Source organism: Pseudopipra pipra, chromosome 17 (genome assembly GCF_036250125.1).
Source record: "Pseudopipra pipra isolate bDixPip1 chromosome 17, bDixPip1.hap1, whole genome shotgun sequence".
Taxonomy (NCBI): domain Eukaryota; kingdom Metazoa; phylum Chordata; class Aves; order Passeriformes; family Pipridae; genus Pseudopipra; species Pseudopipra pipra.
In genome coordinates this window covers 4,928,372-4,942,667 of record NC_087565.1, presented here as the reverse complement: position 1 = coordinate 4,942,667, position 14,296 = coordinate 4,928,372, and positions in this window count along the sequence as shown.

The following is a 14,296-nucleotide window of genomic DNA, read 5'->3' as shown; positions in this document are numbered from 1 at the left end:
TTTTTCTCCTCCCTCTTTCCTAATAGGTTAGCACAAGTACTGAGGTGTTGGGAGACCTGCTTGCTCCCACATCCATCAAGTGCTGCAAGGTCACAGGACAAATTTTGACCTCATTTGCCCCACCATAAGTCATGGGCTATGTGGTGACGGGATTCGCTGCTGGGGGAAAAGAGCATCCCTGATCTTTTCCATGTAACCCTGTGGAGGCAGATCTCCAGCCAGGGGGCAGTTCTGCTCTTGAACTAGTCCTTGGTTCTTTGTAAAGCAGGTAGGGAGGAACAAGAAGCCAAGTGCAGGGAGACAGATCCCAATAAACCTAAAGCTGGCATTGACAGGAGGGAGCACTCGAAGGTAATCTGCAGTGCAGCAGGAAAGCTGCTGGCTTCCTCCAGGGGCCACCAAGAGGCCAAGGATAGCTCTGAAGGAATGCAGGTAACTGGAGGGGGCTGTGTGGGGTCCAGCAGACTGGACTGGGCCTGGTCCCCAGATTTTGATCAACTGATTTTGATTCTCAATCCCTGTTGTGCCAAGATGGCGCAAGACAGATGCTCATCCTGGACCAGATCCCTCTCCTGGTTTGCAGGGGAGGGTGTTGCACAGACCCCTCAGAAAACAGGACTGCCTCAATTCTCAAATATTCTCTTCTCCTTCAGGCTTCCTATGTGCTCCCCTCTTGGCCAAGAGGGGATTGGTTTAGGAGGTTGGATCACTTGGATGTAACCCTCTTCCCCCACACAAAGCCCCCTCCAATGCACCCGCATCCTATTGCTCCCTTCCCTGCCTGGCAATAGCAGCCCCTGTCCCCAGGCTGCAGCTGGGGGGCTGCTGGGGGGACTGTCCCCAGGGGCTCCCTGCTGTGTGTGCACAAGCCAGCAGCTGCAGCACGGCCAAGGGGGGCTCATTCACACACACCCCACCGACCTCGGGGGCCACTGCTCTGCAACGAGCCCTTCACAGCAGTATGACAGCAAAGGAGACAGCGAGAGTCCAACCAGCTGCGCCTGGCAGATGGAAAAGCCAGGAATGCCAGTGATGGAGCTGGCTGTGCTTCCATGCTGCACGTTCCCTGCTTGTACACCGACCCCTCTTTAGGTAAGTCAAGGCTCAGTTGCCCAGGAGGAGAAGGTTATTGCACAGAGACCACTGTATGTCCATAAAACTGCCCTCCCCTGCCTCCTCCATTGTCTTTTCTGCTCAGTGGTGGATTCCCAGGTTCTCAGGGGTATGATCCAGCTCCTCAGTCGTGGTTGCTGGTGATCCCACAGCAATTGCTGGCTGGCTTGGAGGCTTGATCCAGGCTGCTCAGATGAAACAGTTGCCCCCAGAGCAGCATCATTAGCCACACAGCAAGGACAGCACTGCCACCAAGTCACCTCCGGTCACAGGCACCACCCCCTCGACATTCAGGAGGATTTATCCAGGATCAGATGTACCCCTGTGCCAGTCACAGCTTGTCCAGTTTCCTGATGGGAAAGTCTTGGGCAATATGAGCTGGTCTTTACAACAATGGGTCTGGATCAGGCCATTCTGTGATAGAGTCAACATAGAGGAGAAATTACCATCTTATTTCCCCTGTACAATTCCCCCACACTCAGGAGAGTGATGGTTTCCTCTCAACATGGGAAAGCACAACTGGATCCAAGTTGAGGTGAGAAGGAAGAATTACCTTCTACCCTCTAAGCACCTCTTCCTTGCAGATGTACACAAAGCACCAGCCTCCACTTCACATCCACATGACAACTGCTCAGGGAACGGCTTTGCATATGACTGGTTCATCCTACACAAGTCCTGACATCAGTCACTCAGGACAGGTTAAAAAAACGGGTGTCTCTGCTCTCAAATCACCACAGGGCAGACAGAGCTGCCTTTTCACCCCACTGTGTGTGCCAGGGAGGCCTCAGGTTTGAGCTACATCAAGAAATACAGGGACCACTTGCAAACAGGATAAGGAGAAACCACCCCAGACAGAGGCCCAGCCTCGAGGAAGGTTTGATGACATGGATGGATAAACCTAAGAAAGAAAGAGGTTGGGGAAAAGAGGATAACAGTCCAGTGCACAAAAGGCTGCTGTAAGGGAGAGAACCAGCACATTTCCAGGGCTGTGTAGGTAGTCGTGGGCTCGGCCTGCACCAGGAATGATTCAGGCAATAGGAAAAGAGCCTTCTGGTGGAAAGGATAGAGAAGCATTGGGACAACCTGGGAAGGGGGAGAAATTCCTGCCCAGGAAAGATAGTGGGGAAGCACCTAGGAGTCCTAAGCCAGCACTGGTCCCTCCAGCCTCAGGCAGAAGGTGTCACAAGCAGAAGGTGGTATCACTTATCTATTTCTCCTCATAGTATAGCAAAGTCTCCAGCCACCCTCATGTTGTTTCCTAAGCCCAGAGGGTTCATCTTTGTCTCCACAGAAACAGGAAAGGTGCCACTGCTCAAGTGACAATGACAGAGCACAGGGTCTTGTCATTCTCATACAAAACCAAGGTTGAGGCATCCCAACAGTAGTGATCAAATTCAAGTACCACCTTTTTTCCTCCAGAAAGATAGAAACAGAATGTTTTTTTCATCAGTCCTACAGAAATAATCCCATTTGGGATTACTTCCTCACATAGTTTGTCTCAAGCCAGCTCAGAACCAATTGAGAGCATTATCAAGGTATAATACCCTCAGGTGACATCCCAGAGGGATTGCTATTTTCTTTCACCTCCTAATAGCTCCCTCTGGATGGACTGCACACCTTCATGGGTATGTTTGCAGAAACAGAGGAAAACACCGATAATTGGATGTGTGTAGGATTATACATATATACATATATAAAATACAGCTGTATCTGAAGAGATATGTTTACAATATATATTCATACACATAATATGTATATATTATACAGCTGTACCCCTGCCCAGGGGAGTTGCAAAGTCAGACAGGGAAGGATTTAAAGCACTCACTGAAGGACCCTGGAGTCTGCTCTACTCTCAAGGGAGGGGAGAGCAGATTTTTTTAGGCTGTCAGGATGATTCACCTCACCTGCAGCACAGCTTTCCCAGTCTGGGTTGCCCAGGTTCTGACACCAGAGACTCTTAGCACAGCATCCTCCCTCACTGCAGAGCCTGCCTGTATTTGAGTAGCTTCCCTGTGCTGTTTGTGGAGCGGCTCCAGGACTGCGAGAGCACAGGGATCGCTTTCACAGGCTGCTCCCATAACCCTGTAAGTAACCCCACCGTCAGCTGCTGCCCAGCTTAAGCAGGCAACGCCTGTTTAAACTTTCATCGCCTCTAGTACAAAGAGAGAACCGAGATAAAACCAGTTCCTGCAGAACAGAGGAGACAAAAGCGGGACAAAGCCACGGTGCCTCTTGCAAAGGGCCCGGTGACCGCAGGATGGCACCACTGTCGCTGCTCCTCCAGGGACACCAGCGCCGTGCCAGGGGCTGGAACAGAGCGGGGAGGGCTGTGCAGGAACGCTCCTGCTGACAGACTACCCGGCATTTGGGCCTCCCAGGTGGTGCTTCTGTCACTGAACCGCCGATGAATGATTCATATCCTGGATTTACACAGGCCCTGAGCTACGAATTTGGTTTCAAGATTGTGGCTTGAATTAAATTTCATTCTGGACTGAGAGGAAGCAGCTCTTGCCTCCTCCTGCCAGTCCAGCCCTGCTTCCTCTGCGGCCAGAGCCATCTCTCTGCTCTGGCATTTACAGAAACACGCAGAAGCGATGTTCTATCAGATCCTTTCACCCTCAGCCTTTTAGTCCATCGCTCCTGCCTCCCACTGGCTTTGCCACTTTGACTCAGCTCTGAAGCCCTCTCTCCTTGCAGAGGAAAATCAGGCACCCTGCAGCCTGGTACCCACCCCTCCTGTCTCCTGGGGCCTGATGGCCCCTCTGCAAAGCACAGGAGGCCGCTCGGGAAGAGGCAGGTATCCCTGGCACCGCTCTCCTCCGGATGGGAGCCATGGCTGCTGCCGGGCACACGGTGGCACTCGCTCTCCATCCCAGCAGAGCCGCGGGAACCAGCAGCCGATGCAGGATGCAGAGCAGGCGCTGGGTTACTGCTCTGTGTCAGAAGATGCGTGCACGGTTCCTTCCCCGCATACCCTGGCCCCTCCGTGGATCCTCAACACCAGCTGTCATGCTCGGGCTCAGGTCCTTTCTCTCACAGGCACCAATTCTGGATGCCAAGGGCTGCTACTTCCATGGACACGCTGGATGTTGGCCCAGAGCTCGTTTCTAAGATGACAAGGCTGGAAGTGTGCAAGAAGCAAACACTTTCCTGCTGGTCTGCAAACTACCACTGTGATAAAAGCAGACCATCTGAAGCCTTTCCTGCAGTAAGGATGGAAGGTTACAGCCTCCACCTAACTCATTTCCACAGACTTCCCAACTGAGACACAGGAACATGCTCCTTCTCCATCCTCAGAGGCAGCACAAGTCTCTTATTCCCCAGCCCTGCCCCTCCCAAGTTAACCCAGCTTCCAGGGAGAATGGATGTTTCCCTAGCACTTCACTGCACAGTGGTAACTTCCAGCCTTCTCCCACCACCTCAACCCAGGAAAACTCATGCCCCTTCCCATATGGAAATGCCAGCTGGGATAGAGAGGTTAATGTTTTGTGCAAAGCAGTGATCAAAGGCTTGCTTGCAGCTGCTGAGATTGATTTTAGCTATTGCACAACACAAGAAGATGGCTCACCTTTCCCCCAACAGCATCTCCAAATGAGGAATGATATTTAATCAGACCTACAGAACTCACCTAAAGTGATGTGTCAAATCTCTTTCATTCAGATGGGGAGGTGGGGGTACAGAAGCAAGGAAAAGGAGGAGGGGGTATGTGCCTATGAGATAATGTGTCAGGAGCTTGTACATCAGCTCACAGGAGAGAGGACTTGTATCACATGCTTGTAAATGGGCAATTTCCATTTTAGAGGGGTTACTTGTACCTTGGTACCCTCACAAAAGACTCCCCAGGGTCCTGCAGCAAGAGAGGTTGTGCAGTGTCAGTGCCAAGGCACAACCCGGGGGCAACCGAGTTGTAGGCTTGGAGTGTAAGGCATGAGAAGCTGACACTTGAATGTCTGGAAATAAATTAAGGGAGAGAGGGAAGATGTCGAACTGGGATGTAGCAAAGCAGTGCTGGAAACTGGCCAGTGGAAGCAGGAGGACATAGGGGCTGTTTTGCTGGGCTGCCTGGCAGTCCTGCTGTAGATGCTGCTGGCAGCACAAACCCTTCCCACCCAAATCTCCCCCTTTTCCCAGGGCAAGGCACAGCTAGACAGCCAGTCATTTACACTGCCAAATCCTGATGCAAAACCTTACCTCTGGAAGCCTGTCATTTCACAGCTAAATTCAGGTGCAGACCCCAGAGACAGAAAAGCTTTTGGCATCGTTACAGGAAAAGATCTAGAAGTGCTGTAGGAAGTTACATTCCAATTAGCTTCACATCAACGGTGGGGTAAAGCATTACAAAGCATTTAAAAGATCAAATGCAAAAGCACAGCTTGAGTAATAGGGACCAAGGTGATTTCAGCAAGGAACAGTTGTGGTTAATCTGATGGAGCTCTTTGAGGCTGTAACTGCTACAGCAGCCAAAGGGGAGGCAACAGGCAGAGCACAATTAGGTTTGCAGCGTGCAGTGGACAGGGCTTTGCAAAAGAAGCTAATGACTGAGATGGGGAGTCCCAGAATAAGTGGATGTGCTGTGGCTTAATGCTCTGGAAATTGCCCAGAAACAAAGATGCAAGCAGGAAGGGATTAATGGAAACCTTCTGTGTCAGAAGGAAATTATTCTCGGGATGGAGCAATACAGGCAGCTTGTCTGGAGCAGAACAAAAACCAGTGAGGTAAGACAGAAAGCTTCCTGGGGCAGGGGGCACATTTCAGTCCTGAACATCATATTCCATGACCCCTCATGCCCCAAATAAATAATTCCCTCCTTTTTTTTTTCAGACAGAGCTCCTGGGATTTTGCTTTTTTGGTTTGTTTGTTTGTTTTTTTCTCCATCACTTTCTTCTGCTCTAATGCTGTTTGCTTTGTTGGAGGTTTCTGTTTGTGTTTTTTTGGGGTTTGTTTTGTTTTCAGAGGGTTTTATTTGGTTATTGGTTTTTTTTAAAACAAAAACAGAAACTTACTACAGAACAAACCATGCCAGCAGCACGCACAGGCCCCATCTATGTGGGGCTGTGATCACATCTCGTGCTTGGAAGCCCAAGCATGAGCTATGTCAGATGGTGCCAACTGAGAGTTACACTCCCCACATCCTTCCTTGCATTCTGCAAATCTGCAGACAAATGGGAATGGCAGGTGAGGAACAGAAAGGCCTCCTTTTGTACCCATTAGCTTTGGGAAGAGTCTTGCAATATAATAGTCTGACACACACAAGAACAAATTCCAAGCAAATGGCACCTAAAAACCATCTCACTTTCTGGGGCTTAGTAACCTGAGAGCAGGGACATGAGACAAAGCTCCAGCCTTAGCCTTGTTAGTTGTTATGCTCACAAGACAGACCAATTCTCACCTCTAAGTACATCAGTGCAAAAACCCCAGTCCAAAGTGTTCCCCACCTTCTGGGAGTCACATCTGGAAGTCAGAGTCAAGCATGGCATAGGTCAGGGGGGAAAAAAAAGGGTAAAATATGCTTGTATCCTAGAACACCCAGCCCAAAGGGATCAGAAACCCATCCTGACCTCAGGGCAGCAGAGGACACACAGGTAATGAATCTGTTTGCCAGAGAAGATGGTGATGTGGGGGGTCACCACACTCATACGATTTACCACAAACCAGCTTATTTTCACATGAATTTACTTCTCAATTCAACAGGTGTAAAGAACTCTGGGAACAAGTTACCAGTTACATCATGTAACCTCGGAGTGATCCATATATATCTATACATTTAAACTAATGCAAAGGCTGTGCCCCATCACAAACATCTCTACAAAGGCATCCTAAATATGCAGTTGGGCCTATGTAAAGAGTCAAAACTTGACTAGCTCCCTTTAGCACATCTAACTGAGCTCTGCTGATGGCCACCAAAATGGCAATGCTGTCAACTCCATCAGCAATGACCAAATTAGCACCAGGGAGATGATCACGATCTCTGCAGTGGGCTTCTTGGCAGGCAGTTTGCTATTACATTTCCTCCAGCTTTGCTAATTCTGATCCTTTACCCTCCACTAGCTGTGCAGCCTGGGATGTAAATCCAATCACTGAAATAAGGTTTTTTGGTTTTTACAGTTAGGGGGTTCAATTAAAAAAACAAAGTATGGGCAGGTTTGTAATGGGGAGGAGAGCAGCCCTCCGTAACAGAGCTCGTGTTGTAAGCCAGTGTTACTACTAGAGAAAAGATAACTCTGAATAAAATCCTTATCTTATCAGAGCTTTTACACTGTCAAAGAATTGCAGAGCTTCCCATACCCATTGCTTTTTTTATTTATCTTAAAGTTGTTCCAGGAAGAAAAAGCCATCCTTGCAGAACTCCTTTGTCATGGGTGGGCTGTAACCACCCACCACAGGATGTGCTTTTTACAGCATGGACAGCTGGGCAGACACCACACCAGACCACCTGTCTGACAAAATCTGTGAAAAAGGGGCTGCTTTCTCTTGTTTGTGTCTCTGAGAACAGTACCTGATGTACACTGAGCCTTCCAGACCTCCTCCCTCCTCTGCTATTTTATTTCATTGTTAATCATCCCACTTTTCTCTTTGTTAGCATCATTAATACCTTTAATGCACTCTTATAAAAAGCACAGTGAGATTGCCAGCTAGTGGAAATCAGCAGTGTCTGGGGCTGTGCCAATTCCCTTCAGCTCAGACACACAGTCATAGTTACCACCTTTCTATTAGTGTGAAGAAAAAGCCATCACTGTTTCTCCATGTGCCTCTCCTCTTGGAAGCAAACACATATGTGTGTACACATATCTATATGTAATATACACACTCATATACATAAAGCTACTGCACAGCAGAAAAATCCCAGTGTTTACTCCAGAGTGTGATTTATTTGAAAAACTAATGGCTTATTATGTGCACAATGTTCTTATTCTACTGAGGATGAAAAGTGCCTTGGAGAATGAAGTCTGAGAACTAACTGAATTGGAAATGATGACATTAGATCACAAAGAAAATCCATTTTAACTATCCAGGACTCTGAGGCTCCTGTTTGTACAACATTTCCTGTGGGCAGAGATGCCAGAGAGGCAGTGCCTACAAATCTCCTTTTCTCTGTGATGTGATGGCTCTTGTAACTAACCTTTCAAACAGACTCAACATGCAGTCACCAGGCTAGAGATGCTTTCTGCCTCTGGACAAACCTTACCAGACTGAATAATGGCACAGCTGGGTTCCTGGGAATAATTCAAACACCTTTATTGCTCCATGAGCAACAACCGAGGGATACTGCAACAGTCACAAGCCTCCCAGGAAAGCCCATATGGGCTTCTCACTGCAGGTGTGCTGGGAAAGCTGATGGCCAAGCCACAGGGAAAGATTGTTCCTTACCAGACTGACAGGCTAAAACCAGGAATTCCTGTTTCTTGTCAGAGGAAACAAAGAATAACTGCAGTTTTAACGTTTTAGTTGTAATTTCTGTTTTACAGAGGTCAAAATTAGAAAACTGGGGGACACAGCTGATCCTCCTGTCTTTCCATTTATCTCTAACATAGCCATGCCCTCACACTTTAAATAACAAATAAGAACAGAAATCACAGGACTACTTGCACATTTGCCACCTTCCCCCCTCGGCTTTGCTCAGGTTTCTCTTCCCTGGCCCCCACTGTGCCTTTCTGCTCACCCTGCAGAACCCAGGGGGGCTCTCACGCTCCACTTGCAGGACAAGCTTTCTCCAGGCTTTTGACTATGAAAGACCTCCGTGCTCAGAGTATTTCTGAATGGAAAACTGCACCTGCTCCCCGACTGAAAAAGCACAAAAGCACAGCTTCGCAAATGTCTTATGTGTGTTACTTACCCTCTTCATCACCTCGATGGGCCACTCTGCAGAGCATCAGCCCGTCAGGAGGAGGCGAGAAGGAAAGGAGCTGTGTGTTCTCTTGAGTCATAACACAGGTCATACTCTCCAGAGCAGATGATGATTTTGATTATGTTTCTGAGAACGGTTATGCCTCACAAACCACCCGGATTTCACCGGGAGGCTTTTGGATTTTAACAGGAGGAACCTCTGTGCAATTTGTTATCTGGAGGTTCATATCCTTGCTTGTATTTATTATTTAAAAAAAACTCTAATGGATTAATAATTTTTAAAAACCTGTCTAAAGATCAGCTGCTCTATTATACATACTCTCCATTTTATCTTCCACTATCATGTTCTTTGAAATAATTGAATTAGCAACACACAGTGTTTTCCCATCCTCAGCAAGGTCAGTAAGTTCAGGAAAAAATCTAAAATGATACCTGGCTCATAAAATTTCTCTTCTTCCCCATCTACTATTTTACTCACTATGGGCAGATTACATTTCCCATGGGAGCTCATTAGTGCTGCTCTTTGCTCAGCATGGGGAAATCTTTTGGAGTTGTATTTACTCCTAGCTGACAAAAATTGCTTTTTGTTTCTTCTCACGACTCACTGCCCATCGCTCCCCAGTTCTGAAGTGGCATTTTGAGAAAGGCAAAGCTTTTGGACCGAAGAAACCCCACCCTGCTTCTAACCTTGATGCTGCTGCTGCTGAAGGAACGAGCTGCCAAGATCTGCGACCCAAGCACGCAGCCAAGGCACAGGGAAAGATTGTTCCTTACCAGACTAACAGGTTAAACCCAGGAATTCTCGTTCCTTGTCAGAGCTAACAAGGAGTTATTGCAGTTATAATGTTTTAGTTGTAATTTCTGCTTCACAGAGGTCAAATATATAAAGCTAGAGGACACAGCCTCCCTCGCCCTCACTTTTAAAATGCTGCACTCCAGAGTGACACAATGCACGGCTACACCTCCTTAATTGGTTCTTTTGTTCCAAATTTCTGTCGGCTGATCTGGCATTAGTGAGAAAAGCATAAGTCCCTGAACACTGTGAAATAAGCCAACTTAGTTAAGCAGGTACTACAGATAAAAAACAAGGCATAACAACACTGAACTTGGTGTGATTAAGTGTCTGACCACCCGAGTGCTGCCAGCAGTTCAGCTTCAGTACACCACAATTTAAAATTTCGATTTAAAGGCAGATCTTAAAGTTTTGCAGCATGAAGACTGAAAAGGGTAAAATATGAGAAAAATACACACAATTTGCCGGTGGCTTAAGGCAGTAAACCTGCTCTGGTATCTCAGAATCTAACACTATTCCAGAAATCAATATTCTACAAATTTTACAAACTTCTCTGAAATAGATTTACATTAGAAAAAAAATTTTCATACACACCAATGCAGCGAGGAAGCCAAAGAATCTCCATAAATCCCCAGACCTTCCAAAATCCACTCTTTCCCGAATGTGCCGATTATCCAGAAGTTTCACCCCAAAGAGGGTGCAGAAGCAGCCACTCTGCCTGTAACTTCAAACATGGCGAATCTGGGCCCACTACACAGCACGTGCAAGTCATTAATTAGAAAATGACTTGCCACCCAGGTGTAGACAATGATCTGATTTGTTGCTTCTTTGGCCTAACGACTCCCACCCCCTCAAGGTTTCAACGGAATTCCACTAAATACTGTCCCAACAAAGTGCTTTCAGCTGCAAGAATCCCAACGTTCAGTTTCTCTGCCACCGAGTGCTTTCAGCTGAAACAGGTTGTTACAGGAGAGCCAAGAGCAGCAGGAACAGTTCCTACTACATCAGTGATTTCTAACTTAGGAGGGTTTGCAGATCACTACCTTCCAGGGAGGTGCAGAGCTCTCCTAGAGAGTCAGATGTTATCAATAATCAACTTGCTCAAGTTATAATTTGCAGATCCACAGAACGGGGCACAGAAATCAAAGTAGATATAAATGATGGAAAGAAGCTCCTAGTAATATCTGTATAAACTGATGTATCATTTGCTGATAAAATTTACTTTTTTCCTATTCTCGCTTCACAGATGGTGAGGGGGGAAAATAATCAAGGAGGTTGCTTGCAATATGTATTGCTGCCCAAGGCAATGCATTAATAATCTAAAAATACCTGGAGAATGTATATTTGGTAAAACAAGTATTTACACCTCTTTCCCACTGTCTTCATTATTGAAATCACAGCAAAACACCAGATCCTACTGATTTAGCAGCAGTTGGACATTAGAAATGCATTTGGTGAAGACTTTACTGACTGTCTGTTGTCATGGTAACATCCCAGGTAAAAATAATTTCTCGAATAACTTATAAACAGACAGATGGCATAAACCCTCCTACGCTCTCCAAATTGAAGGAGATTCAGTAAAAGACAGTCAAAGACAGTGTTGATGCCAGTTCTGTGAAGTCCTGCATGTTGAAGAAGGCACATCTCCAAGGTCTTGCTTGTGCTGGCAGTAACTCACCTCAGAACACGAACAAAAGGGAGATCAGGGACGTTACAGGAAGTGATGAGACACAAGTCAAGTCAGTACTCTTGTGCAGGCTCTCCCAAGGGATTACCAAGGTGCCCTGAAATGATGATCCTACATAAAATAAAGAAATTAATCCCGTACTGTAACAGGGAACAAAAGCTTTTCTTGGAATTGCTGAAGCCCTGCCCTGCTTATCCTCTGGCAAGGAAATGAGAAATATCCCAGACTGCCCTCACGTTGCACGTGCAATACACATCAGTGCATCTGCAATATGCAATTTTAAAGCTTTTTTTTTTTTCAACATAAGCTTTCTGAAGACAGGAAAGCTGCAAAATCAGTAACATTCATGCCCAAGACAATCCCCTGCACCCTTACATCAGGACAAAGCACCAACACGTGAACTGGAAGTTGTACTCAGGATGATGTCACCTATGAAACAGCCCATTGGACTGAACCACGTTCCTCGTGAAATCCAAAATCTCCCTCTGCCAAGTCACGCCCCAATTAAGTCATTTCAACATTCTGACTCAACTCTCTTAATTCTAAAAATAGGCTAAGCAAGAGCTGTGCCTTCTCAAAGGAGCTGCGGACAAGGCAGGGATCACAGAAGCAGCCACAGCTACACTCGCACTATTCTTGGGCAGGATCATAAATTCCAATTAAAAACCTGCACTTTCCCAAAAATAGTGAACAGCTTTCTCCTGAAAAGAGCAGATGCTGAGCACTGTTGTCAGAAAAAGCCAGAGCTTTTTCCAAGGGAAACAGATTGTTCACCATAAAGAATTCAAAGCAGTTGAGAGCCCAGGAAAAGGAGCATTAGATCAAAACACACTTCTCCCCATTAGACATTGTTTGTGCTTCATTTTTGCATTTATCTGCTATTTTAGCTAAGCTTCCCTTGCTCCTCAGTTACTTTTCTCAATAGGTGCACAAGAAAAGGGCAGTAACACCACAACAATTGTTTTTCTTTTGATAGTTTTGTGCTATCTCTGCCTACAAGTTTTTTAATGGCCACATTTACTGGAATTTCCATCTTCTCTGGCCAAATAAAACCCCTCATTATTAAAGAGGAAAAGCAAAGACACATTGTCACAACTTGCCCATGCTCTCTAGTGCACTGTGGTCAGTCTAATGCCAATAAATAAATACTGCTCTCTTTTTCACTGAGATCTCACTAACATCTTTGAGTAAATTAATACCTTTCAGTTCTCCAAAGAAAAATCAAGTATTTTGAGAAGAAACACTCATATCTTTTAGTATCTGCATTTTTACAGTACTGTAAAAGGGTGAAAGTGAAAAAGTAGAATTTTAAATTTTACATCCCCCATTTCCATGTCCCAAGAATGAGTGAGGTAAAAAACCCAGGAAGTCTGGCCTTAGGATGTGTTATGGCAGAGAAGTAATCTTGAATATGAGCTTATTTTTGTCTGCCTGTTTCTCCCCCAATATCTCAGTGTAGGTTTAACTTGATCATTTTCTCTACAAGCTTAAGTCACTTAAAACCATCATTCACAGCAACACACATAATCTCCATAAAGGTCAGTTATTTAGTACTATTACTTTTGGTGTGACTACCTGCAAAAGGATGTCTTTTCCCCCCAGTGGTGTTAAGTTCACAGCCTCAGAGCAGTGCAATGTGCTGCGATCACCAATCAGCAACTGAACCAGAGAAATAATTTCATTTAACTCTGTAATCAGCATCTGGTGCCACCAGCTCCATTTGGCTTAAAAGTGGAAGGCAGCAGTTCTACTGTCACACCCAAACTCTAAGAACATCAAGCAAAAGCAAGTCACTTAAGGAGTGAATTTAAGCACAATTCCAAAACCATGCAGGCACGTTCCTTTAGAACTCTTACTTGGACTAAATAAAGAATAAGTAAGACCTGGGACATGAAGTTATTCCAAAAGAGACATTGGAAGAATGCTTCTTCCCCCTCACAGTGTAATTTGAACACTGCAAACCAAAAAAAAAAGCGAGTCATCTCTTGAAATTGCAATGGCAGGGACTGAAAATCAGGACCAGCAGCCAGTTCAGTTATCTGAGCACCCAACGTGGTCGTAACGAAGGGGATTATTTTACCCACTGTTAAATCTTCTCCCACTTAAATCAGATAGTGCTGCACAACACTGCAGCATCAGGAAGAAATCCCTGCATGCTTAAGCTGTTATGAATGTTTTCTGTTACCCACAAAGCCTGACAGCTGAAACTTCTTGTTTCCTTTAGTACAGTCAAACTAGTTTCAGCTAAATGCTCCCAGTTTCTTGCCTTTTCTTCTTCTTTTTTTTTTTTTTTTTGGTGTGTGTTTTTTTTAATATTTACCTGAAATCTATGAGTGTATCACTGCAGAGATTTTTTTGATCTGAAAAAAAACTAATAAAGTTGTGCCACTAACTTTCCTCTTTAGGGTCCAGATGGAGCTGAGTTCTTCTGGCTCTGGAATCACCAGTGTAAGTGTTCTGACATAACAACTGAAACAAACAGCAGGTGCTTTTATTAGATGGCAACATGTTTATAAAATGCAGTATTGCTTCAATAAGTCAGTTAAAAAAAGATATCAACTCAAATTAGTAAAGTTAGAGCTGGCAAATACAGCCAACTGCTGGAAAAGAAACTGGTCAGAGCTTTAGTTGGATTTAAGAAGTTCTTTTCTCACCCTGGTGACCCCATGGCTGTGCTGCTGCCTCCTGAAGGCTGCAGGACAACTTCCAATCCTTTCTTCAGCTTCTCTACCACACAAGGAGAAAGGGAAGCACAAGTGACAGCCACTGGACATGCACATAGTTCCTTGGAGGAACAGGCAAAACACTTAAATGTTCTCTGCAGAGTCCTGCAAAACCCTTCTGCAACCATCAAGTGT